The following is a 26,928-nucleotide window of genomic DNA, read 5'->3' on the forward strand; positions in this document are numbered from 1 at the left end:
AGAAAAATCAAACTAACTTGAAAATAATGTTGGAATTATGGCTAATATGTTGTCCTTGATGGAAACCTACATGTCAACTATGACCTTTATGTCAAACTATATATTGTATGATGTCAACCTAGATGTCAAACGATTTTTCCTTAGTGTCAACTTGTCGTATGATGTCACACTCTTGTTATGCCCAACTAGTCTATGGATGGATGATGACTACAAGTTTTTTTTAGAACTAATGCAAATGATATGAATTCTTGTACAAGTGTTGCAGAAGATGAGGAAGATTTTTGGCAGCTCAGTCACTGGGTGGATTTGAAATAGATTTAAGTATTTAAAGTTTTAAAAAGATATGCTACTTTCCTTCAGTAAAGTTGAGTACATATGCCAATTCCTTTATACAAGTCACGTATACATTCTGAAAGTGAAATTTTAGATTTGTGCAAGCACATAAAATACCATGAGCATTTCCCATGGTAATCTCCCATGGTTTTGTGATGTCAACATTTATTTGATTTTGTCAACAATTATAGACAACATTTACAAAAGGATTTTCCTATGTTATTGGAAAGGCAGATGGATATATAAGGAGAAGGAGATAAAGGAGTTGTGTGTACATTTTAATGGATTATTTATGTGTAATTTGATCTGGAAAAAGTGTGCACTAAGGAGAAAGGAGAAGGATCATATCTGAAAGATCTAAGGATGTATTGAATACATGCTTCATTGATTTGCTTGTCTACATGACTAACAATGCAGGGTCTGTGATTATGATGGAAGTATGATCATAATATATATTTGTTGAGATTTGTAGATTTTGAAAGTACATGTGTAGAGATCTAGGTTTTACATATGTTGTGATTTGCAACAAAGATTTGATTTACCAATAATATTGGGAATAATATTGGTTTGTTAGAGTGATATACCAAAAATGTTTTGGTTTTAGTATTTTTAAATATATATGTTGGTTTTATACATGTGAAGCACATATATACACTGATTTGTTTAATTGAAGTCTCATATGTGTTATAGGGTTTGTAATTGCTACTTGGTGATGACAGTTGATGAAGTTTATATTATTTGGTTTTGTTCATCAATGATTCCTTGATCAGAATGGTTTTCATTTAATAGTGTGGATTGGATTGATTTGGTTGTAGTTTGGGACATTGATCAATGATGATGCTACAAAATTGTGATTGGGTATTCAACGATTCAGTATTGGTATATCAGTGATTAATTATTGTTGTGAATCAATATTTCAGTGATTCAATGGTTGATAAAATGATTAAGTTTGAATATGTTTCAGTATTGAATGATTTGAGATATATAATAAGGTTTTATGCACATGAAGCATGAATATATGCGGATGTGCTTCAGAAAAATATTTTGAGGTAAATTTGATCATGGTTTGTAATGACTACAAATTAGTTCTATATTGATGATAGTATGATTGGTTAATTAGTATCAGTGATTGTTTGATTGGTATCTTGGTATTGAGCATATTGTTGGGTGTGGGTCTAGTACGAAAATATAATGAAAGGTGGCCTGCATGTTTTAATGGTTTGAGATAGGAAGATCTAGTATGAAATATTGTGAAACATGTTCCATGGACTATTTAGAGTTAGAGCCTTGAGTGAGGGATTCAGATCTTCCTTCTAGTGGTATATGGTAAACTTATAAGGGAGTCGAAGCTTCCTTCTGGTAGGAGCTGATAAACTTGATTAGGGGGTTATAGCTCCCTTCCAATGGGTGCTAGAGAATGAGTGGAGGTTATAGCCTCCTCTAGTAGGATCTTGCATGTTGCTAAGAGCCTTCACCAATACAAAATTGTAAGAAATTATTTCTTTATAATAAGAGAATAAGATAGAGACAAAAATAATGGTGGTTTTCTCCCTCATTGGGTTTCCACCTAAAATCCCACTGTCCTCATGCATTGATGTGTTTCTTATGTGTTTTGATTTATTTTCTCTCTATTGATCATGATTAATTGACAATGAATGGCTAATGAATCAATAATGCAATGATCAAGTTAAACATCTGATGGAAATTATGAAAAAAAATAGTAATATAGATTACATAGTTTTAATTCACAGAAGGCACATACACATGCGGGTTGTTTGAATGATAGTAACGTAAATAATTATAAATTAGAAATTGAAGGTCACAATGAAATTAAAAATACTAATTCATGCTCCCTCTCAGTATTTTTCCTAAAAATTGGTACATAGAAAGTCTCTCCAGTAAATCTTAATCACTTTAGAGTGGACTATGAGTGATGGGAAGGAAGCACAAAAAAAATGCAACAAAAAGGAAGAAGTCAATTCAAGAAAAAAATGATGTATCTGACGTCATGGAAATATATGTATTCATTGATCAAGGAGAATTAGTAGCAGAACAAGCTAAATTAAAAATTATGGATGATAAAGGTATGTTTGTACTTGAAGGTGTTAATTATTAGGATTGGTAGTAAAAGATGAAGATGATTTTTTTCAGAGCTAATGTTCCGCATTTAATATACAATTGTTATAATAATTCTCCTTTGTCATAACAAGATCTCCAGAAGAATAAACAAGTATTAAATGAAATATTAGTATAATATTTGATTCAGTATTAGAGAAAGTTATGCATTATGAAACAACAAAGGAGACATGGGATAATCTACAATTCATTCATGAAGGAAAAGGAAATCTAGTGAGAAAGTAAGTTAATTCATGAAGTAAACCAAGAAGAAATCTTGTTTCTGAGACATTAAATGAATATAAAATGAAATGTGGTTTGACGAAGATGAGAGTGATCATGAAACAAATTTTGGAATTATTGATTCAGAAGAAGATCGGTTAGAGGAAGTACTAAATTGTAGAAAAAAAAAATTTCTTTGAAAAATATTAATAGTCTTGAGAATAATTTGCAGGAATATAAAAATAGGGATCATGATAAATCAATAAATATTGTAGTAGAATCTAAAAAAATTAATGAAATAAAATTATATTATGAAGGAGTTGAAGTTGAAATCATATCTCTAATATCAAATCTAGAAAAGTCAAACAAATGAAATGAAGAGTTACTCAATGTATTTGCAGAACAAGAGAATGGGTTTAATGAAGATATTATCAAATTCACAACGTAAGTATAAGAATTAAGAAAGGTTGACGAAGGAATGATGAAGGAGTATATGGAAAAGGAATATCGATGTCAAAGGGTGGAGGCTGAGGTAGGTATTCTAAAAGATAAATTAATGGAAAAGGACAAACATTTGAAATTCCATGATAGTACCAAGATACTGGACAACCTTCTTAATAGTCAAAGAACACCCTCCATTGATTCAGACCTTTTTTTTCGTGAAACTATTAAAGGAGAATCCAGCTCACAAGCTTGTGCAAACAAATTTCAAGATAATAAAGCAAATGGTAAAAAACTTGGTAAAGAATTGAGAAGTCAACAAGACCAACAACCAAGGAAAATGAATTTTCAAAGGAAATCAGTTTCTCCAGATTTTAGAAACAACAATCCATTCTCACCCTTGAACAATTAGATTGAATGTTTTATCTATCATAAATATGGACACATGGCAGCCAATTACAGAAGCATATTATTCAAACCTCAAGTAAATGGTTTTTACATTGGAAGATCCTCAGTTCCTAAGTAGTCAAGTTTCTTTAAGGGGTATTGTTCTACATGCAATGTGTTTGGTCACAAAGTTGTCGATTTCAATAATATTAAGAAAAAAATATTATGATTCTGTTGCCCACTTCTCTAGTCATGTGAGGTGTTATACTTGTAACAAGTTTGGGCATGTAGAAAAAGAATACATGAACAAGGAAATGAATTGACACAGACAATAAATATATTCCCTCCCAATCAAGCAACCCAAAAAGAATGTTGTTTTCAAAATACCTAAAAAAGATGGATCCATGAACACTCCTCATATTAAGCAGAAGGAAGGCGAATAAGTAAGGTGTGGGCTTGCTCTATGCTCATTTTAAGAAGAAGATGAATGGTACATAGATAGACTATTCTCTTATCACATGTATGGAGATAAGAAAATTTTATCCCAATCAAGAAAAACAAAGATGGTAAAGTTATTCTTGGAAATAGTGCACGAACAAAATACTAGGAAAAGGTAATGTTAATTATGATAAAAATATAGGATCAACTGATGTACTATTAGTTCAAGTACTAAAGAAAAACATTCTAAGTGTAGGCTAAATAGTTGATAAATGACACATAACTATATTTACATCAACTAAATGAAAAATTATAGAAGAAGAATCTACAAAGGTTATAGCAAAAGGATTCTGAAATGAAGGCAAATTATATGTCATAAAGAAAAATCCTGGCATAAATAAGAGGTCCAACTCCACTTCTTCAGATCCAGAGTAATAGAAGACAAGACCTATTGTAGTGTATTGTACATAATGCATGATTCTAGCAATGAATTCAGAAGTAACTATGAAGTACATAGCCTCATGGAGAACAAATGTTGAATATCATATCCAAAAGATTTGTTTGATGAAAGAGGTGCATGATCTTAGGGGAAGATATGCATGTGTACCTTGATGATGATTCCATATGTTTATTGTGTTACTAATGTTGTGTTTGATGAAGTTTGTAATCACAAAAAATATGACATGTCCAGGGGGAGATGCGGCAATGAAAAATCAACATTTTATTTTTTGTATACATTTCTTATGAAGGAAAATTTCATATGTACGTGGTTCTTGACTTAAACAGTTGCATATGTTTTTTTTTATGGTAAAGAAGTGGCACAAATTCAGGGGGACTTCTCATATTCTTACATCATTTCATTATTAGCATTTTGGTTCTGACAATGTTTTTCCATAATTTGTTGATTATGCCATTATGTTGCTTAGGAATGTATATGAGTGATGAATTGTTGGAAAGTCTTATTACTATTATTTTTTTGTCACTTTTATATTGGTGAGAGGGATATAATGTGATCAGATTTGATGATGAAGAGTTGGCACAAATTTAGGGGGAACATATTTTTTTTTGTAATGTTTCATTGTTGGCATTATGGTTTATTAAACACTCTTGTTTGCATGATGTTTTCTATGAGGAGTTCAAGGTTATTACTATCGTCATTAATATTATTTTATTGCTCACTAGAGGAAAATATATTTATTGTTGTAACTGTGTCATGGGATGAAGTTATGGATGGTGCCTTATTATTTTTGTTGTTGTATAAATATTGATGTGCTTTATGAGGAGGATATGTATGATGGCTGATATGGTACTCAATGGCTTGTGATGTTAGAGGTCCTCTTTTATTTCCCATATGTTGTTGATGCATGAAGGGAGTATGTTGTTGTATATGTTTCATATGGAGTTTTGGTCCAAGATACTGACTTATTATTGTTACTTGAGAATTATGATTCCTTTTATACATCGAGAGAATGTGCTCACCTTGATGGCACGAGGTGAAGGGGATGAGTTGTTGATAAATATCTATTGTAGAAAGTTATGTTGCTACTGATGCTGCTTAGTGCTTCTTGGATAAATTCTATATTGATGATAGAGACTAATGTTACACTTTCTTATCTGCTTGATGATATACTGCTTCTTGATGATGAGGATGTTCATGCTGCTTTCATTTTATAATTTATGTTGTTGTTGTTAGACAATTATGTTGTAGATGTCTATATGGTGCGTGGTGGTTGTTGATGATTATCATAGTTTCTATACACAGAGCATAAATTATTGCTCATGGATTCCATATAATTTTGTATGGATTGTATTGAGAAACACACACTTGTGTGCACTTATAAAATCCATGCATCTTTATTGTTCTATTTTGTTTCTATATTGGTCATAAAAATACTCTTGTTGTCATTATTGTAAAATTCAACCATGTATGGGCCATTGGGATCAAGTCATGTCATATATGTAGCCACATTATATTGGGTGATTGATGTAAGCATGGGATAATATAAGCATTGGTTATAGGAGAGGTCATATTTATTTATGCATGATCATGTATATGTCTCATTGCATATCACTAGAAGGTTTAGCATATGCTCAAGAGGAGAATGGTCAGTATGTGATACTATTGTCATATCTTGCAGTTGCACTTCTTACTTCATAATAGAAGATCAAATTTACAATGTTGAGCTCCATAGGGGGAGTTATCCGTTTAGATTGGTTCCTCCCTTTTCCCTTGATGTAAAAGGGGTAGAGAAGACTTTGTTGTAGGAGGTTGTGATCACGTCCAAAGGGCGAGATTGTTTGCATTATGGCTAGTGTGTTATCCTTGATGGAAACCCACATGTCAACCTAGATATAATATGATGTCAACCCAGATGTCAAATGAGTTGTCCTTGATGTCAACTTGTCATATGATGTCACACTCTTATTATGCCCAACTAATTTAAGGATGGCTAATGACTAAAAATATTTGTTGAACTATTGCAAATGATACTAATGATTCTACATGTGTTTGAGAAGATAAGGAAAAGTTTTGGAAACTTAGTCACAGGTTGGATTTGAAATAGATTGAATAATTTGAAGTTTTAAAAATATATGCCACTTTCCTTCGGGAAAGACAAGTACATACACTGCTTTCCTTCAACAAAGTCACGGATACATCCTGAAAGTGAAATTTTCAATTTGTGTGTACACATAAAATACCATGAGAATTTTCCATGGTAATCTCTTATGGTTTTGTGACACCAATGCCTATTTGATTCCGTCAACAATTACCAACAACATTTATGAAAGGAGCATATGGTATTAGCAAGGAAAATCAATATATAAGGATAAGGAGATCAAGGAGTTGTCTGTGAATTTTAATGGATTATTCAAGTGTAATCTAATCTGCAATATGTTTGCACCAGAGAGCAAATAGAAGGATCAGATCTAAAAGATCTGAAGATGTATTGAATACATGTTTGGTTGATTTTCTTGTCTAAGTGACTAACAATGCAGGATCTGTGATTATGGTGGAATTATGATAAGAATATATATTTGCTGATATCTATAGATTTTGACCATATGTGTGAAAAGGTCTAGGTTTGACATGTGTTGTGATTTATAACGAATATTTGATTCAGTAATTTAGGATATGTATGTAGGTTTTCTTCTAAAATATCACATTCATACATGGATATGGTTCACATTAGTTGTGTATACATTATGACATGATATGATTTAGATTTTTTCTTGACTTGTGTTGTTTACAGATGTTTTGATTCCAATTGATGTAAGTATGAAGGGTTGTCTTACTTCCTCAAAATGATCTTCTAGAAATGTTTTGGTATTTACTATTTTGAAATATATATGCGGGTTTTATACATGGGAGGCACATATATATGTATATTTTTTAATTTAAATCATGTACGTGTTAATGGGTTTGTAATTTTTGCTTGGTGATGATAGTTGATAAAGTCTGTATTATTTATTGTTGTTGTCAGTGATGTATTGATCAAAATCGTCTCTATTTGATAGTGTGGATTGGATTCATTTGGTTGTGGATTGGTATATTGATCAATGAAGATGTTGTAGAATTGTGATTGGGTATTCAGTGATGCATTATTGGTATATCTTTGATTATTTGTTGTTGTGACTCAGTATTTTACTGATTCAGTGGTTGATACAATGATTCAGTATTCAGTGATTTGATATGTATACGCAGTTTTTGTGCACATGAAGCACATATATATATGGATATGCTTCAAAATGGTCATGTGTATATTTTGTGGTAAATTTGATGAGGGTTTGTAATGAATGTAGATTAGTTTTTTTATATATAATAATGATATTGGTTGATTAGTATTAGTGATTGGTCGATTAGTGTCATGGTATTGAGCATATTGTTGGGTGTGGGTCTAGTTTTAAAATATGATGAAAGGTGTCCAACATGTTTTAATGGATTGATACAGGTGGATCCAGTATGAAATATTATGAAACATGGTGTAGAGGGTGTTGAGGGTTGGAGCCTTCAGTGATGGGGTTAGAGCTTCCATCTAGTGGTAGCTGTAAAATTATAAGGGAGTCAAATATTCCTTCTAATAGGAGACAATAAACTTGATCAAGGATATGTAGCTCCCTTCCAGTGGGTGTTGGAGAATGAGTGGAGATTGTAGCCTCCTACATGTAGGGGCCTATGTGTTGGTAAGAGTTTGCACTAGTAAAAAATTGTAAGAAGAACTTTATTTAAATAAGAGAAGGAAACAGAGTCGACAACAATGGTGGCTTTTTCCCACATTGGTTTTCCACCTAAATCCTAGTGTCCTCATGAGTTGATGTGTTTCTTATGTGTTGTGATTTATCTCCTCTCTATTTCTCATGATTTATGAATAATGAATGGCTAATGAATCAATAATGCAATGATTAAGCTAAACAATTAATGGGAATTATGAAAAAATAGTAATATGGATATATGCGGTTTAAATTCACTGAAGGCACGTACATACGTGGGTTTTCTCAATAACGGTATCTTACAGAATTATGGATTTTATATTGAAGGTTAAAGTGAAATTAAAATTATTGATTTGCCCCCCAATATTTTTCCCAAAAAAAACAAGAATGTGATTAACAATTATAAAGAGGGGAAAGGGGAATCAAGCAAATACTTTTTCAAGCAAACAAGAGAAAAGAAACAGACAAATTCACATGATAAATTACCAATGAGGAATAGATTTGTTGGTAAAAATCCTTGATTTATGAGAAAAATATATCACGTTTGTGTGAAAGGCCTGGTAATTAAATAAGAAATATGAAAATCTAAGACTACACTAGGGAAATCAAGTACTTATTGCTAAACTAGTGTACATTTGATGTGCAAATAGAAAAAATCTAACGTAAAGAACATAAAACCCCAACCTGGAGGAATATAGAGTAGGGGTTTAACAACCAAATATAAATAAACACAATTGATGAGTAGTTACTCTATTTACCTACAGGGTTTTAATAGGGTTGATGTGCTTTACAAAAATGATTACTTACTGAGTGACATACATCTTCAATAAAAAATAGATTTTAGAGGGTTTTTTTGAATCAAACCCTAAGCTAGAAGAGATCGATTGTAATATCCCTATCCATAGAACTTGTATAGTTACATATTATGAAAATATTATTAATTAATATGTTTAATGAATAGTGGCCATCAATAATAAGTTAGGTTTCCTAATCATTTTATGGTAACCAAAAAGCCTTCATTGATCTTTTTAACAACAAGAAGAAACCCTCAAATGAAAAGGTTGCCTGGAATTATTCACACACAATTCTTAAGCAGAACAATCAACATGTAAAATAATACTTTAAGGTCCCTATAATACTAGTGTATCCCTCTCATTGTTATTGTTGTGCCCATGTAGCCCCCATATTGTTATTGTTGTCCCCCATAGAAGCCCACTATTGTTATTGTTATGGCCTTACATTATTATTATTATATAGGCTCTGGTTATATTGTGACCCCTTAGACTCCTATGTATACAAAGGAGGGCTTGTTATTTGTATCATCCAAGAATTCACAATTTATGTAATGTAAAGGAGGTCGCCCCTTGAAGAGGATGATTTTTAAGTCATTGATCTATCCTTTTGTGAGTTGGATAACATTTTGTATCAGAGCTTTGGATTCTAGGGTTTCACTTCTTTAAATATGAAACCTTGGAATTTTCACTATAACATTTTTTCTACAAGCCCTCAAAAGCTGAAATTCTTACCCCATGGAGTTGACATCTTGACGAACTTCATGTAAACATTTAAGATCTTCGTTCACTATATTTTTGGAGATGTGATCTTAGGAATTTAGGGTTTTTGTAGGCTCCATAATTTTGACTCAAACAGGTGACCTAGGAAAAATCGTCATAAGTTCTGTTTCAAGAATAGAATTTGAATTATGTAAAAGGTGGCTGAAAGTGCATGAAGTATAGTTTTTTGTGTAGCATTTTTAGGGTTGAATGTTGAAACAGTCACACATGGCATCCCATACAACTTCACTCTACTAAAACAGTCCATAATTAGGTCATCATGGAAGAGTTGTAATAACTCTTTCTTGAAGAATCCAATCACAATCATAATTTTTGGGTTGGAAAGAAGACTTAGATACCTACCACAGGAAGAAATTTCAGAATTTGGAGATCCAAAACTATAGAGTTACAACCGTTTCAAGATCAAGCTCCTAAAAGAAATACAAAGGTGTGTATTTTTTTTCATAACTTTTGTTTGAAAAATCATTTTGAAGTGATTCCAAGGGCATGTTGAAGCATAGATATCAATATTGGGTTCTAAAATTCCTCCTAAGAAAAAAAATTCTACACCCCTTAAGCCCTTAGAAAGCTCTACTATGATGCATGAAGAGAAAGAATTACAGCATGATATATCAAAATTACGAGATCAAGTGCAACGAATTTCGCTCTCACAAAAAGAAACCAAAGATGAACTAAAATTTCACATAGATGGTCTAAAAATAAACATTAAAGGTTTAAAAATAGACATGGAAGGTTTGAAGGAAAGTCTGAAAAATTTCTTGCAAGAAATCCTTCCTAATGGTGAAAAGGTAATCCATGAAAATCATGATGAGGACAAAAGGAATATAAATTATGATTTTAGAGACTCCAATGTAGGGTTTGAGAATCACCACATTCCAAAGATAGATATGAGGAGTTTTGATGGAAAGGATCTGGTAACATGGATACTACATATGGAGAAATATTTTGATCTATATGATATGAAACCCTCACAAAAGGTATGTATTGTGTCTTTATATTTAGAACCCAATCAGTTTGTATGGTATATATGCCTTTGTTCTCATAAAAAACTTGTCACCTGGTAAATTTTTACAGAGAAAATGATAGCACATTATGAATATGCAAAGAGAAACACCTTCTTTAGCCAATTGATAAATCTAAAAAAAAGGGTTAAATGGTAGAGCACATTGAAGACTTCCAAAAATTGAATAGTAGGATAACTAATATTCTAGAGGAGCATAGGAATTATGTCTTCATAGGGACTTTATAAGATAATTCCCAACATGAGGTTCACCTTTGCAAACCTGATTAATTGGAGAAGGCATTCAGGGTGGAAAGAAAAGTTGAAAGAAAAATTATGGCAACAAGGAAGTCTAACACTCACAACTAAAAGATGGTAGTGTTAGTCTTCCACAACCTACATGTTTGACACCACAAAAATTGGAGGTAAAAAGAGAAAGGGATTTATTGCAGTTGTGATAGAAGATACACTAATGGTCATAAGCGTGTGAAGAAGAAATTATTCTACTTATATTGTGAAGATGAGGAAGAAAAGGAATAAGAAACATCGAAAGAGGAGGATATACACCAGGAACTAACCCCAGAGAAAGAAGAAATGAACCTAACCATATCTTGTAATGCATTGGCTAGAATTACCTCTCCTAAAACTCTTAAGATAGAAGGATATATCAAGAAGAAAAGGGTAAGAGTTTTGATTGATTTGGGTAGTACCCATTATTTTATTCATTGTAAGATAGCCAGGGAATTGAATTACTTCCTTTATCCAGCACCAAAGTCTCAAATGATGGTTACAAATGGAGGAACTATAAATTTCCCTTGAAAGTTCCATAATATCAAGCTAACCATGGGGGAATATGTATTTAATAGTCCAATTCTTTCCATTCCAATGGGTGGTGTTGATGTTGTACTAGGAATCCAATGGTTACAATCTTTGGGGATGATAGCTTTCAACTTTCAAGAACATTTCTTGAAATTATTTTGGGAAGGAAAGGAAGTTGAATTGAGGGGTATCGTAGGGAAAACAAGAAATATAATCATCTCTAATGGCATGAAAACCCTTATGAATAAATAAAAATGTCGTGTAGTACCATATTTATGCTCATTAGGGGTTCAAACATTGAAATAATCTATTTCTCCAAATCTCAAACATCGAAATAATCTATTTCTCAAGATCTCCAAAAATTCTTGTAAAATCATTCCAAGGTATTTGACACTCTCAAAGGCTTCCCATATATTCGTGATCATGATCATGCTATTCACTTTATTCCAGGAAGTGTCCATCTAAACATCAAGCCTTACAGATATCCGTATGCCCAAAAGAGTGAAATTGAACATATGGTTACAGAAATAATAGAGGCTAGTATAATTCAACCAAGTCAAAGCTATTTCTCTACTCCATTAGTATTGGTGCATAAGAAGGATGGATCATGACGTATGTGTCTAGATTATAGGGAGCTCAGCAAGCTCACTATTACAGATAAATTTACCATTCTTGTTATTGATGAATTGTTGGATATTACGTGGAGAAATTTACTTCGCCAAGCTAGATCTTTGTTCAAGATATCATCAAATGAGAATGAAGACTAAATGAATTCCAAAAACGACATTTAGAACTCGTGAGGGTCATTATGAAGTTTTGGTCATTCATTTTGGCCTTACTAATGCATCTTATATATTTTAAGGTTTAATGGATTCCATTTTCAACCCTTCCTTAAAAAAATTGTGTTAATATTTTTTGATGATATAATAATCTACAACTAGTCTTGGAAGGATCATCTCCAACATGTTGACAAGGTGCTCAAACTATTGGAGGAGAAATAATTATATGCAAAAACCACCAAATATTCCTTTGGAGTATAGGAGGTGGAATATTTGGACCATATTTTATCTCATGAGGGTGTTAAGGTAGACCCTAATAAAATTAAAGCCTTTAAGGAATGGAAAATCCCCACAACCATAAAGCATCTTCGAAGATTTCTCAGGTTGACATGGTATTATCACAAGTTTGTTAAGAATTACGGGAGAATAGTGGCACCTCTAACAACATTGCTAATGAAAGATGAATTTTCTTCGACTCCAAAAGCAACGAAGGCCTTTGAACATCTTAACGAGGCAATGTGCCAAGCATGGTCTTAGCTACACCAGACTTCACAATTTTTTTTATTGTGGAATGTGATGCTCCAGAAAATAGAATTGGTGTTATTTTAATTCAAGAAGGAAGGTCCATTTATTTTTAAAGTCTTCCAATCAAAGGAAAGTATTTACACAAACCTATTTATGAGAAGGAAATGTTGGAAATACTACACGCACTAAAGCAATGGTGACCTTACCTAATGGGAATACACTTTAAGGTAAAAACATATCATGATAGCCTTAAAAACATTTTGGAACAAATATTATCTTCAAAAGAGTAGAAAAAATGGGTGACAAATATTTTGGGTTATGACTTTGAAATCATCTACAAAAAAGGGAAGCAAAAAGTTGTTGCAAATGCACTCTCAAGAAAGGATGAGGATGTGGAAGCATTGATTTGTGCCATTTCTATTATCCAACCTAAGTGGATAACTGAAGAAACAAATGAATGGAAGAATGATGAAGAGGTGTGGTCACTCATTCAAAAGTTACAGCAAGGTCCCAGTACATATGATACATTTAGCTGGAAGAATGATTCATTATAGTACAAATATCACTTATATCTTTGTAAGAATCCCCAACTTAAAGAAAATATTATTTTTGAATTGCATACCTCTCCCTTAGGATGGAACTCAAGATTTTTAAATACTTTCCAGAGGGTGAAGAACGATTTTTTTTGGGATGGCCTTAAAACAGATATTTAGAAGTTTGTGGCAGAATGTTTGGCTTTCCCACAACATAAAGTTGAGATAATTAAGACCCCAGGTCTGGTACAAAATTTATCCATTCCAAATCAGCGTTGGGAGGAGGTCTCAATGGATTTTATCATAGGTTTACCCAAGTCTGAAGGAAAGAGTTTCATGATGGTGGTAGTTGATAGAATTACTAAGTATGGATAATTTTGTGCATTATCTCATCCTTTTAAAGATAGTACAATTGCTACTACATCTATGGAAATAATTCAAAATCTTCATGGAAATCCAAAGATTATAGTAAGTGACAGAGATACCATTTTCACTGGAAAGTTTTGGACATCATTATTTACTTTTCTTGGTACTCAATTAGATCATAGCTCATCTTATCATCCTCAATTTGATGGGAAAACTGAGATAGTGAACAAGTGCTTGGAAGGGTATCTTTGTTTCTTTGCATCTGATAAAAAACATAATGGGTGAAGTGTTTACCTCTAGCTAAAAGGTAGTATAACACTTCCTTCCATATTGGAGCAAAAATGACCCCATTTATGGCACTTTATGGATGTCGTCCACCATCCATCACATCATCTTTAAGACAAAATTCTATGGTTCAAGCAGTGGAAGATCAAATCTAGCATCAATAATAAGTTCTACAACTGTTAAAAGATAACCTCACTCTGGCATGTAATCGAATGAAATAATAGGTAGATCAGCATTGTAGTGAAAGATGTTTTGATGTAGGTGACTAGGTATTTTTATGGCTACAACCATAAAAAAAAATGGCTGTCAAACAAGCTAAGAAGGATAATAAATTATCACCCAAGTACTACAGTCCTTAGAAGGTATTGGAAAAGATTGGTACTATGGCATACAAATTGGAGCTACCTGCATCTTCTCGAGTACACCTAGTTTTCCATGTTTCATGCTTAAAGAAGGTTATCGGTGACAAGACTCCAGTTCAAATAGTGTTTCTAGAACTTGACGAAGAAGTAAAAATCATATTTGAGCGTGGAGAAATCATGGAAATAAGAACCCAAAAGCTACAAAATCGATGAATTTCAGAGTATCTCATTATGTGGAAGAACTTACCCGCTGAAGATTACACATGGGAGGATGAAAATTTTATACAAAAGAATCTAGACCTACTCAAATGTTGAGGAAAACACTTTTTTGAAGGAGAGGGGCACAATAGGTACCTATAATATGAGTGTATCCCCCTTATTGTTATTGTTGTGCCCATGTAGCCCCCATATTATTATTGTTGTGCCCCATAGAAGCTCACTATTGTTATTATTGTGTCCTTACATTATTATTGTTATGTAGGCTCTAATTATGATGTGACCCCTTAGACTCCTATATATACAAAGGAGGTCTTTGTATCATCAAATAATTGTTCCTTTATGTAATGTAAATGAGGTTTCACCCTCAAAGAGGATACATTTTAAGCCGTTGATCAAAATTTTTTGTGAGTTGGTTTCATAACAAATACCATCTTGTCTTCTTTATTCTTCCTTTCGGTCATCATGATAAAGCTTTTGTCATGAAAGAGTCCACATATGCTAAGATTATCGCTATTATATTAGAAGGCTTATTTGATATTACAATTGACCTGTAATGGGTTAGATATCTAATTATCCATCTCCTATTTATTATAATTTAAACTATTGTCTAAAGATTTAAGTTACCTTTCCTTACTTCTCCATGAGGAATATTATGCATTATAGTTAATACAAACCATTAATGTGGCCAAAGATGCATTGGGGTATAGAAGGAAAGTAGAGATGAAAAAAATTCATGTTATTGTAGATGTGGTAGGCCAAGGGTTTGAAAGTTTAGGTTTATAACTCTTTTTCAACCATATTAGACTTGATCACACCTGACCTTGTATAATTTGCAGATATAAATTATTTTAGTACCTTCTCCAGGGATTGACTTAGTTTATCTGCAAATACATAATATCAAGGTAAGTTTGAAGATGCTTTTCTTGCCCTTCCCAAAGTTTCTATGTTGGCATGCCTTTGACCAGTTTCCTCCTCACCCCATTGTATTGTAGAGTTTTATTTGAATAAGGGGTGGTTTACAAATGAGTGCAAGTAATATTGCATGGTTCTATGTGTAGAAAGATAAATTAATTGTGCATTAATATCCTGAGAGGATTGTAATATTCTTGTGCATTAATCTCTTGAAAAGATTACATGATTATTGTGAATTAATATTTTGAAAATATTGCATAATTATTTTGCACTAATATATTGAAAATATTGGATGGTTCTATGGGTAGGAAAATAAATTAATTGTGCATTAATCTCTTAAAATGATTTCACCTTTTTTGTGCATCAATATTTTGAAGCAATTACATGATTATTCTACATTAATCTCTTGAAAGATTGCATGGTTCTTGTGTGTTAAACTTTTTGAAAAATTAAATGGTTTTTGTGCATTGAAATATAAGTTAACTATGATAATTTCATAGAACAGATTTCATAGATAAGTTAACCATGTTCTCATGCGTAGAGAGATAAGTCAACTATGGTAATTTTTTTGAATAGTAATGGTTTTGTAATTGCATGCACACTCTTTATTCAAATGCAAGTTAATATAAACATGGTCTTCATTTGAGATATAGAAAAATTTGTGGTTTTATAATTGCATGCATGCTCTTCATTCACATGCATATTGAAATATATTATTATATAATTAAATGTGGGTTTTCATTTGGAATATGGATAAATACGGGACCTTTTATAGTGTATGCATTTGTATGGTGCAAATTTGGAATATAGGAAAAAAAAGGGTTATTTTATATTATTTTCATATGTTGTTACATCGGTAATGGCAAGAATGATTTTGAACTAGAATAAATAAGTGGATTGTTACCCATGGTTTTGCATTTGGACTAAATGCATTAAAACTTTGGTCGTAGGTAATGGTTAAGATATTGCATAAGTTAAATAGTCATGGTTAAGTACTTGATGATGCATGTAAAGGTAAAAGATTAGTCAAGAATATGACTTTTAATCTAGTTTATGCATGTGCAAGAAAGTGTTTCTATAGAGGTATAATGCATGGAATATTATTAGTGATTCTAACACAATAACTAGTAGAGTTTGAATATTTAAGATTTTGATTCTCTCACATTATTTATTTGATGAAAATGTGTTAATCTTTTGGATTTTTATAAATTGATATTTTGGATAATTATGATGTCAAAGTTACTGATGATAGTGTTTGCAAGATATAATCATGAATTTTATAAAGAATGGAGTGATAGTTTCTAAATTGGGCCCTTTTGAAATAATCAAAAGACGCATTATAATTAATGTTATTATAGGAAATGAGGTTCTTACATTTAGTTTACATGCAAAGTGGAGGATCATAAATCATAGTTTACAATAGGTAAATTATTGTGGTAAACAACTGTGACAGGAAGGCATTGTGCTTTAAGGACAATGGGGTAAATTGTTCAAAAAACATGTCATCATGTTTAATGTAATGACCTCCAGTTAATTAATATTGAATTAAGTATCATGTTTCTTTGGTAAAATTTCAATAATGGACAAGGGACGAAGACCCTTGCTTTAATTGAGTGGGGTGAACTCCCTCACAAAATCTTTAATAAAATCAATTTTTATTGGTTTTTCCCTTCGAGGTTTCTAGGGTAATATCAATGTCCATTTTTTTCTTGCATATTTTATTATCTTGATGATATTGTTACCTTAGATGACATTGGAAATTACATCATTCAATGTGTTATTAACAATCTCTAATAAATTGAACATTGTTAATGATGGAAGATACAACATAGTGCATTATTCTAATAACTTGTACTCATGAGTATTCCTTTATGTAATTTGATTATTCCAATTCGATAGTTTCTTCACTTAATGGTCGTGGTTATATCATTTGGTGAAAAATTAAGTATGTGATAAGTCATTTTTGGGATTCTACGTATTGGTAAAACTTCATAAAAAAATTGTCCTACGTATTCAGTGCGAGGCACACCAGGAGATGTTACAAGTAGTATCGAAGCAAAGTTTGCAACACTGACACCTCTTGGGTTCCATAAGAACGAGAAGGAGAAGAGTTATGATGCTATAGGGTGAAGCTAAGGTATGATGCTAATGAAATTATATTGCAACGTTTGAATTAGATTACTTTTAATATGAAACACATAATAGTGCTAATGCTTGGTTTGAAAAATAAAAATGTAATGAATGCTTTGAATAATAATTGTACTAACAGAATTTGAGTCCTTATGAATGATAAAGATAGTTAGGAATTATGTTGCATTTATTCTAACTAAAATATGGATAATTTTCAACACCCACATAATGAATAGTGATACTGTGGATTAATTACCAGTTTATGTATCCATACTCTTACGATAATGTTTATTGACACATTAAAAGAAAATGCTTGGAATTTCTATACATCTCTTACGATTTTGAGAAAAAAAATGAATTTAGGAATTTTTTTCAATAATGAAAGAATGTAGTAAGAAAAGCGTTGTCATTCATGTTATTGATAGTATGCTAGAATGTTTTAAAAAATGGATGAAAAAGTCCTCTTGAATGTTGAGATAAGTAACAAGTTAAGCGGTAGGTATTTTTGAGTAAAAGAATGCTTAGTATGATCATTATGGATAATAGTTGATTGTATCTTGTTTCTTAATTATCTTGAATGTTAATTGGATATATGATAGTTTAGTGGCATTGTTTATTTAGTAAATTGCACTATCTATGTATGAATTAGCATGGCAAGATAAGATATATTTTGTTAAAAACATTAGTGGCTTCATTTTTGGTAATTGCAATGCAAACTAATTATATGTGATCTATCAACAAAACATTATACTATCTTGAAGGAATATTACAATAACTTTATTAAAGATTAAATATTAAAGATAATTTTTGAAGTTGTAAACAATGTGATAGTGGTAATTCATACTCATGTTATTTGCTTAATGGTGGGAATATGTTAATTGAATTTATGTTTTTGACTTCTAAATTGTCACCAGTATTTTTTATCGATTGTCACCTACTAATGGTAAATTAGTGTTCTCGTATGATTAAAGATTTTTATAGGATTTTATGCAAATTAAGATAGTATGCAAGAGATTATGATAGTTTTGGAAAAGGATATTTGTTTAACCATGCATGTCGTAAAGAAATTAGATAATGATAACAATATTATCTTATGTAAGTGACCAATTTAATAGAAATGTATTATTATGTCAATAATAAGACTAGAAAGGAAAAGGTTTGTGGTCTTTTATATGAAGATGCATAAGTGGTAACTGGTATGGTAAGGGAATTAAAAAACAAATTATTGAATAATGGCAATGCATGAGATGAAATAGATTATGTATGTTCTACATAATTAATGATAGACCTAGTAGCAACTAGATGTTGCTGACTAAATTGATTGCACAAAATTCAAACATGACAATGTAATTCTACAAGTTGACGATTCAAAGATCATGCTAGTATGAATGAGTCAGTATACATCATGTATCTAAAAAAATATTGCATTTTCATCCTTTATGAATATTGTTGGTGACAGTACATATTAAACCTAAATAGTTGTGTCAATTACATTGTAGAATTATGATCTCTTCATTACCATTGTTAAATGGAATCTGGATGGGATTTTGAATCGATTGACATTATTGACTTATTTCATCAAAAAATTCTATGTGATTGACTTCAAGCAAGTAATTTTTCATAATGACTTATTGCTATACACATATGCATGAAAATGAAATATCATTTCGCATGATAATGTTTGGATGAGAATGGATATATCTATTAGAAGGTCATGCTTTACTTAATCATTATTATTGAAAAAATATCTAGGGGAAGATTATTTTAATTCCTTTATATGTATTGTCTAGAAGATGTATTCTTATTTCTTATGCTTACTCTTAATGCATGAAATTTTTTTATGTAAGTGAAAAATCGATAGGACCAATACCTTCTTACTTTTTTTAAGTACTAGGAAATGTTGATGCATATAAAAATTTAAATGCTTCTTGAGTATGTGTGACAAGATGTTTGTATGTAAATAATGTAATTTTGTAAATAGTATGGTTTTATAAAGTACAGTTGTGACTAATGTTGTTATTTTGATTAAGTAGGGATAACTTAATGGCAACAAAGTGATGTCACTAAGATTCTTCCAACAGAAACATAAGGACCAGTGAAAGGTAAAGCGGTTACATGTCACTTATTACGGAAAATGAGAAGGTATAATGCTCATTGTTATGAAAACATAACATGCAAGATGTGTGCATAGGAGATATACTTGTGTATTTTGTAACATTAATGTTGAATATTATGTGGGAAACTTGAAATGAACACCACCCATGTGACATAAGATGTTCGTCATTGGATTTCAGACGACACCTAGATTAATGGACAAAACCATGAAGGCACTCGGGTAGTAGGCCCTAAAACTTTTCAAGGAATCATGAGCTAGTAGGATTCATAAGTGATAATTACAAAAAGATTTCGATGATAGTGGAAATCGAATTGTAACTTGATTTTTAAAGTTAATATTTTATGTAGAATGACAAACAATGTCATGGAAAAAAGGAAAATCCGTTTTAAAATGACTTCCTAACCTGACATATAGTTGATAAGACAAAAACTAAAAAGAAAAGATATTTTGAGAATGTAAATATTTATTGGCGAAATGAAAGAATTTTATTTACTATTATTTTTATGAATATTAGAGGATCCACCACAAGATATTTTAGACTCCTATCTACTAGTAAATATTGAAAATTATTTATGGTCCATGAAGGGATAGGAAAATCTTCCATTTTTCCAAACGGATGGACCTATTTGGTTGATCTAACCACCAAAAATAACATGAATGGAGATAAATTCCATGGGTGGAAGACCACCAAAAGCTTACATAACTGGAGATAAATTTTATGGGTGGAAGTTGTATGGAAAGGACTGTGGGAGATAAAGGCAATGTAAATTTAAATGTGCCTAAAAACTAGACATGTGCATAGAAGTTGCAAGACATTTCTTGGGTTGAGGAAAGAAGCCCAACACTGAAAGAGGAACCACTAGAAATTTAGTTCAAAAGTGACCTCTATTATTTTCCTGGAATTCATGATACTAGGCTTGTGGATCTCTTTAGAAAGGGCTAAGATAGTATGCATTTTGTGCAAGTATGGCTACTTTTATCAGTTTTATGAAGAGAGAACTATGTGCTCTCTAAGTAGTTGTGAAGGTACTATGATAAATGATTAATAGTTAAAAATATTGTTATTAAAAATAATATGATTATGATTGAGAAATACTACCTAGATTCCATACGCCATGGGGTGCTTGCCTAGGAGTCTGATAAACCACCAAAGGTGCCTGCTATCAGGTTGATAAACCACTTTTAGAGTGTTCTAAACAATAAATAAACCACCTATAAGTATAATATTGTGTGGAGTGCCCATTTTTTCCATGAGTATTAACAGGTAATAATTAATTTCTATGAAGTCTTTGTTGTACTTTTTCTTTATGAAATTGAGCAATGACAAAAAGGTTAAAGGTAAAAATTTTAAAAATTTGTAGCCATAAATATTTATGATTATTAATAAAACTTTATTGCCTTTATTTATTGGAATTTCCTGAAGAAAAAAATCCTTCGTTTTTGAAGGGAAAGGATCCCCTTTTCATTATTTTAGTTATAGAACTATCGTAACTGAAGATAGATGTCATGAGTGAAAGTTGATCTAAAAATTAGATTGCAAGAGATATAAGCAATCTAAATGAAAGGAAAAAGTGACATTAGGAGATAAACACTGGACAAAAATATAATTATGATGAAAGAAAGAAGAGATGAACACTTAGCACGATGTTATATTTAATTGGGGGAGAATCTAATATCCTTGTCCATAGAAAATCACATAGCTACATATTATAGAAATATTATTAATTTAATATGGTTGACAAATAGTGTCCATCAGGAATTGATTAGGGTTCATAACAATTGTATGGTAACAAAAAAAAATCATAGATATTTTCAACTACATGAACAAACCCTTGAATGAAATGGTTGCCCAAATTTATTCATGACACAACTCTCAAGGATAGGAATCAACCTATAAAACGATACAATATGAGCCCTCTCATTCTTTCTCAAGGTCATCATAGTGAATTTCTTGTCACGAAAGTGTCTACATGTGCTAAGATTATCCATGTGATATTCTGAGCCCTAGTTGATATTACATGAAGGCCTATAAGGGGTTTAGTCTCTAATTCTCCATCTCTTTTTTATTATAATTTGAATTGTCCTATAAATATTTAAGTGAATTTTATTTGTTTTTGCATGTGAAATATTGTGGGTTAGAATTAATAGTAGCCATTAATGTGGCCAAATATGCATCAGGGTCTAGAAAAAAGAAGAGTTTTGCAAACAAATTCGTATTATTACAGATGTGGCAGGCCAAGGGTTTGAAAATTTAGGTTTATAACTCCTTTTCAACCATAATATTTTTTATCACAAACAACCTTGTAGATGTTGCAGCTAAAACTTCTTTAAGTACCCGCTCTAGGGCTTCACTTAATTTATTTGGAAATACATAGTTTCAATGTAAGTTTGAATATTCTTTTCTTTCCCTTCCCAATGTTTCTATGTTGACATTCCTTCCACCAATTCCCTCCTTACCCTATTGCATTGTAGGATTTTATTTGAACAAGGGGTGGTTTACAAAGGAGTGCACGTAAGATTTTATGGTTTTGTGAGTAGAAATATAAATTAATTTTACGTTAAATATCTCTAGAAAATATTCCACAAATCTTTTGTATTAATCTCTTGAAAATATTGTATAGTTATTGTGCATTAATATTTTGAAAGATTGCATAGTTCTTATGCATTAATCTATTGAAAATATTGCATTATCTTTGCATAGAAGTATAAATTAATTGTTCATTAATCTCTTGAAAATATTGCACGACTCTTGTACAATAATATTTTGAAAATATTACATGATTATTATGCGTTACTCTTCATAATATTGCATGGTTCTATGCATAGAAAGATAAACTAACCACATTAATCACATTGAAATGATTGCATGTTTCTTGTGCATTAACCTCTTTGAAAAGAATGCATGGTTCTTGTGCATAGAAAGATAAGCTAACTATGATAATTTTGATGAACAAATTTCAGAGATAAGTTAAATATATCATTATGTGTAGAGAGATAAGTCAACTATGGTGACTTATTTGAATATAAGTGGTCTTGTGATTGCATGCACGTTCATTATTCACATGCAAGTTGATATAAACTTGGTTTTAATCTATGATATGGATGTGTTGTCGCTGCTACAACATTCTCTAAAATTCCGCTACATTTTAATTTTCGAGCCTAATATCACCATTGTACTTAGAGTTGCTTTGATTATCAAATGTTGTTTCATGTCATTCTATGTGTCTCAACTGTCTTCGAATGGTTTTAAGTGTCATTGCATTGATCAAAACATATTGTGATGCACTTCATGGTGATCCAGGTGAATATTGGTGGCCACCTGCCAAGTCCACCTGGACCCCCACCATTGTCTTTCTCAGCATTTTCAGTTTCCTTAATTGTAGCACAACTTACTATTTTTAGCAGTTTTTCGGGTCCTGAACTTCCGAAGCCGTTTTGAGGCCCTAAACGACGTTTTTTGGGGAATCCGGGGGCAACACGAGTCCATGGAATGGACTGGTGTTGCCCATTTCAACAATGATAGTGCTCGGATAGATCTTTCTAATGAGCTATTGTACGCGTCAAACAGAGATCATATGCCAAAGTTACGACCCCGGGAAGTTGATGTACCAACTTACCCCCAAACGGGGCCCACAGTTTGGCGTTTCATCTCCTAGGGTTAGGTTTTGGAATGATAAGGGTTTTTCCATTGTTTCTCAACAATAAATAGGCCTTCGAGCCTCATTGTAACACAGTTCAGAGGCATGTAGCCATCACATCTCTTCTCAGAGATAAGCTACCATCGCCCTAGCTAGTTTATTTCCATTTCTGTTTGTAAGCATATTTCAGTATTTTCCATTAATGAAATGAAGTATTATTTCCGCTGCATCTTTGTGTATATGGTTATCTCTGTAATTTTTTGCGTTCCTGTTTAAATCCGGATCAGTGGTATCAGAGCGGTCTGCTTTTTCTCTGTTTTTCTTTGCATGTCCCCAACAAGGTCGGGATATAAGGAGTTAGGGCTTGAACTGGTTGAACCTTTGCAAGACCAGCCTCGCAAATCCCGACGGCCTCCCATGGCGGACGAGAAGAAAGACGAGGGGGCAGGAGATCCCATCAAAATCTTGCTCGAAGAAGCGCTCGAGCGACAACGGAACGCGATGATGGACAGCTTTGCGCAGATCCTTCAGCGGCTACCCAGAAGCGGCGCATCGGCTTCCAGCAGCTCCTCTGGAAACGCCACACCCTTTAAGGTACAAGTTAATTTTGAAATCCCCATATTCGAGGGTCAGATAGACGCCGATGCCGTAGATAAATGGTTAAATCTGCTAGAGGGTTATTTTTCTGTTCATGAATTTTCGAGTCGGGAAAAGATTGTTTTTGCTCTTCTCAAAGCAGCCCCCCACGTCAAGGACTGGTGGGAAACCTACTGCGAGCAGAAGGATGAAAGTACTGGCTCACTATTTTCAGCCGCACCCACCTGGGATTCGTTCCGGGATGCCATCAAGGAGCAGTACTACCCTGTCGGAAGCTATGAGGATGAATACATAAAGTGGACCATGCTGCGGCAGGGAAGGGACCAAGACGTGCCGGAGTTCACCAATCTTTTCCATACCCTTCGCACAAAGTTGGGTATCAAGGATTCGGAGCAACATTTGATACTCAAATACCGTGGCTACCTGCACAAGTACATCCAGGAAGAAATACAGTTCCTAAACATCCCCTCGCTCGGCGTAGCATACCGGTATGCCGTCAAGGTCGAGCAGAAGTTTAAACAAAAGAAGCGAGACTTTGGATCTGCGAATCCAAAGCAGGGGAAAGGTGCCCCTAAACCACAGAACAAAGGACAAAGCCAAGGCGGGACAACCCAAGACAACCAGCCGAAGCTGCAAGCAAAGAGCAACGCCGCGAAGCCGAGAAAAGACACTGGAAAATGGTGCGAGTTCCATAAGAGCTCCACTCACAACACAAGTGAGTGTCGGGCCAAGCAGTCACTGGTGGCTGAGCTAAAGGTTTCAGAATCAGATGCATGTTCCGACTCTGAGTCAGAACCCGATAAGGGGTATGAAAAAGGGAAGCAGATCATTGATGCGGATCCCAGCGCCACTGTTGCTACCGCAAAGATCCAGAAAAATGAACCCGAAGATCCAGAGGAGGAGGAGCGTCTCTTCCACTCCCAGATGTGGGTAAAGGGCTCCCCGATACAGTTCATTGTTGATAGCGGGAGTCAAAAGAACCTCATTTCGGCAGAGGTCGTGAAGCGGTTGGGCTTACCGACCACAGCACATCCACAACCATACACCATTGGGTGGCTTCACCAAGGGCGAGATCTTCGCGTGAGCCAGCAGTGTCGCCTTCCATACAACATCAAGCCCTTCACGGATGAGGTATTGTGTGACATTGCTCCCCTTGAAGTTTGTGATGTATTACTAGGACAACCATACTTGTGGAAGCGACATGCTGTGTATGAATCAAGGCCCCGTGCTGTTATTATTACATTGGGAAATAAGTTGTTCAGGATACCAGAGGTAGCACCACCTGCCGCCATCTCTTTGATTACTGCAAAACAATGCAGTAAGATCATTTCCAAAACCAGGAAATTTGTTTTCCTGATGATACGCCCTCAAGGGAAGAAGAAGACAGTGGCCGCGGCCTCCAAACAGGGTCCCTCTGCACGGCAGCTACAGATGGACAAGATTGTGGAGGAGTACGAAGACATCTTCACCTCCCCGGCAGGGGTTCCTCTGCACTGTCAAGTCAAGCACTCCATCGATCTGACCCCAGGTGCGCCGCTACCCAATGGACCAATTTATCGGCGCTCCGTTCTGGAGAACAATGAAATCAAGAGGCAGATTCAGGAGCTCCTGCAGAAAGGTCACATCCGTCCGAGTTCTTCGCCCTGTGGGAGCCCGATAGTGTTGGTACAGAAGAAGGATGGGACGTGGAGACTCTGTATTGACTATCGGGCGCTGAACAAGATCACTGTCCGTAATAGGTACCCGATCCCGCGGATTGATGACCTCCTAGACCAACTAAAGGGGGCGAAATATTTCAGCAAGATCGATCTGAAGTCAGGATATCACCAGGTACCAATTGAACCCTCAGATGTGTGGAAGACTGCCTTCAAATCCAAGGAGGGCCTCTTCGAATGGTTGGTCATGCCTTTCGGATTGACGAATGCTCCTGCAACCTTTATGAGGCTAATGGATGACATCTTGCGGCCATTCACCAACTCCTTTGTAGTAGTATACTTGGATGACATTCTGATCTTCAGCCAGAGTTGGGAAGAGCACCTCCACCACATCCGACAGGTTCTCCAAACACTGCGGCAACACAAGCTATGTGCCAATTTGGAGAAATGCACTTTTGGCATGACCGAGGTTCAGTATCTGGGATACATCATTGATGAACAGGGGGTGCATGTTGATCCAGCCAAGGTCCAAGTCATTCGGGATTGGCCCTCTCCAACCACTCTAACAGAGCTCCGCAGCTTTCTAGGTCTTGCCAACTTCTACCGCAGGTTTGTGTTGGGATTTTCTCATATTTCTTGGCCCTTGAGTCAAGTCACCAAGGGCGGGGCGAAAGCAAAATTCTTTTGGTCTGAATCTCAACAGAAGGCATTCAGGGAGTTGAAGGATCGCCTCTGCACGGCACCAGTGCTCGCGTTACCAGATTTACAACAACCATTTGAGGTCGAGACAGATGCCTCTGACTATGCTATTGGGGCAGTCCTTACTCAACATGGACATCCAGTGGCATATCACAGTGAAACACTTTCAGACACAGTCCGGAAGTACCCCACTTATGATAAAGAGATGTATTCCATTGTACAGGCCTGCCGACAATGGAAGCATTACATTTTGGGGAAGGAAACGGTCATCCACACAGACCACCGACCTCTGCAGTTCATACAGACCCAAGGGAAATTGCAGAATGATCGCCATCAGAAGTGGTCTACATACCTGCAACAGTTTCACTTGAATATCAAGTATAAAAAGGGCAGCACCAATAATGTTGCAGATTGCCTCAGTCGACCACCGATCATGGCGCTAACCACCGTGCTCAACTCTTGCGGGCACGAGACTTCTGATTGGCCACTTCTCTACAAAAGCGACCCAGAATTCGGCCACACATACCAGACACTCTTGGAGGGTCGGCAGGTTGCAGATTTTCACCTCCAGGAT

The sequence above is a fragment of the Pinus tabuliformis genome, chromosome 2_2 (assembly GCF_031772625.1).
Source record: "Pinus tabuliformis cultivar Carrire ecotype Pingquan chromosome 2_2, CPIR1, whole genome shotgun sequence".
In the NCBI taxonomy this organism is placed as follows: domain Eukaryota; kingdom Viridiplantae; phylum Streptophyta; class Pinopsida; order Pinales; family Pinaceae; genus Pinus; species Pinus tabuliformis.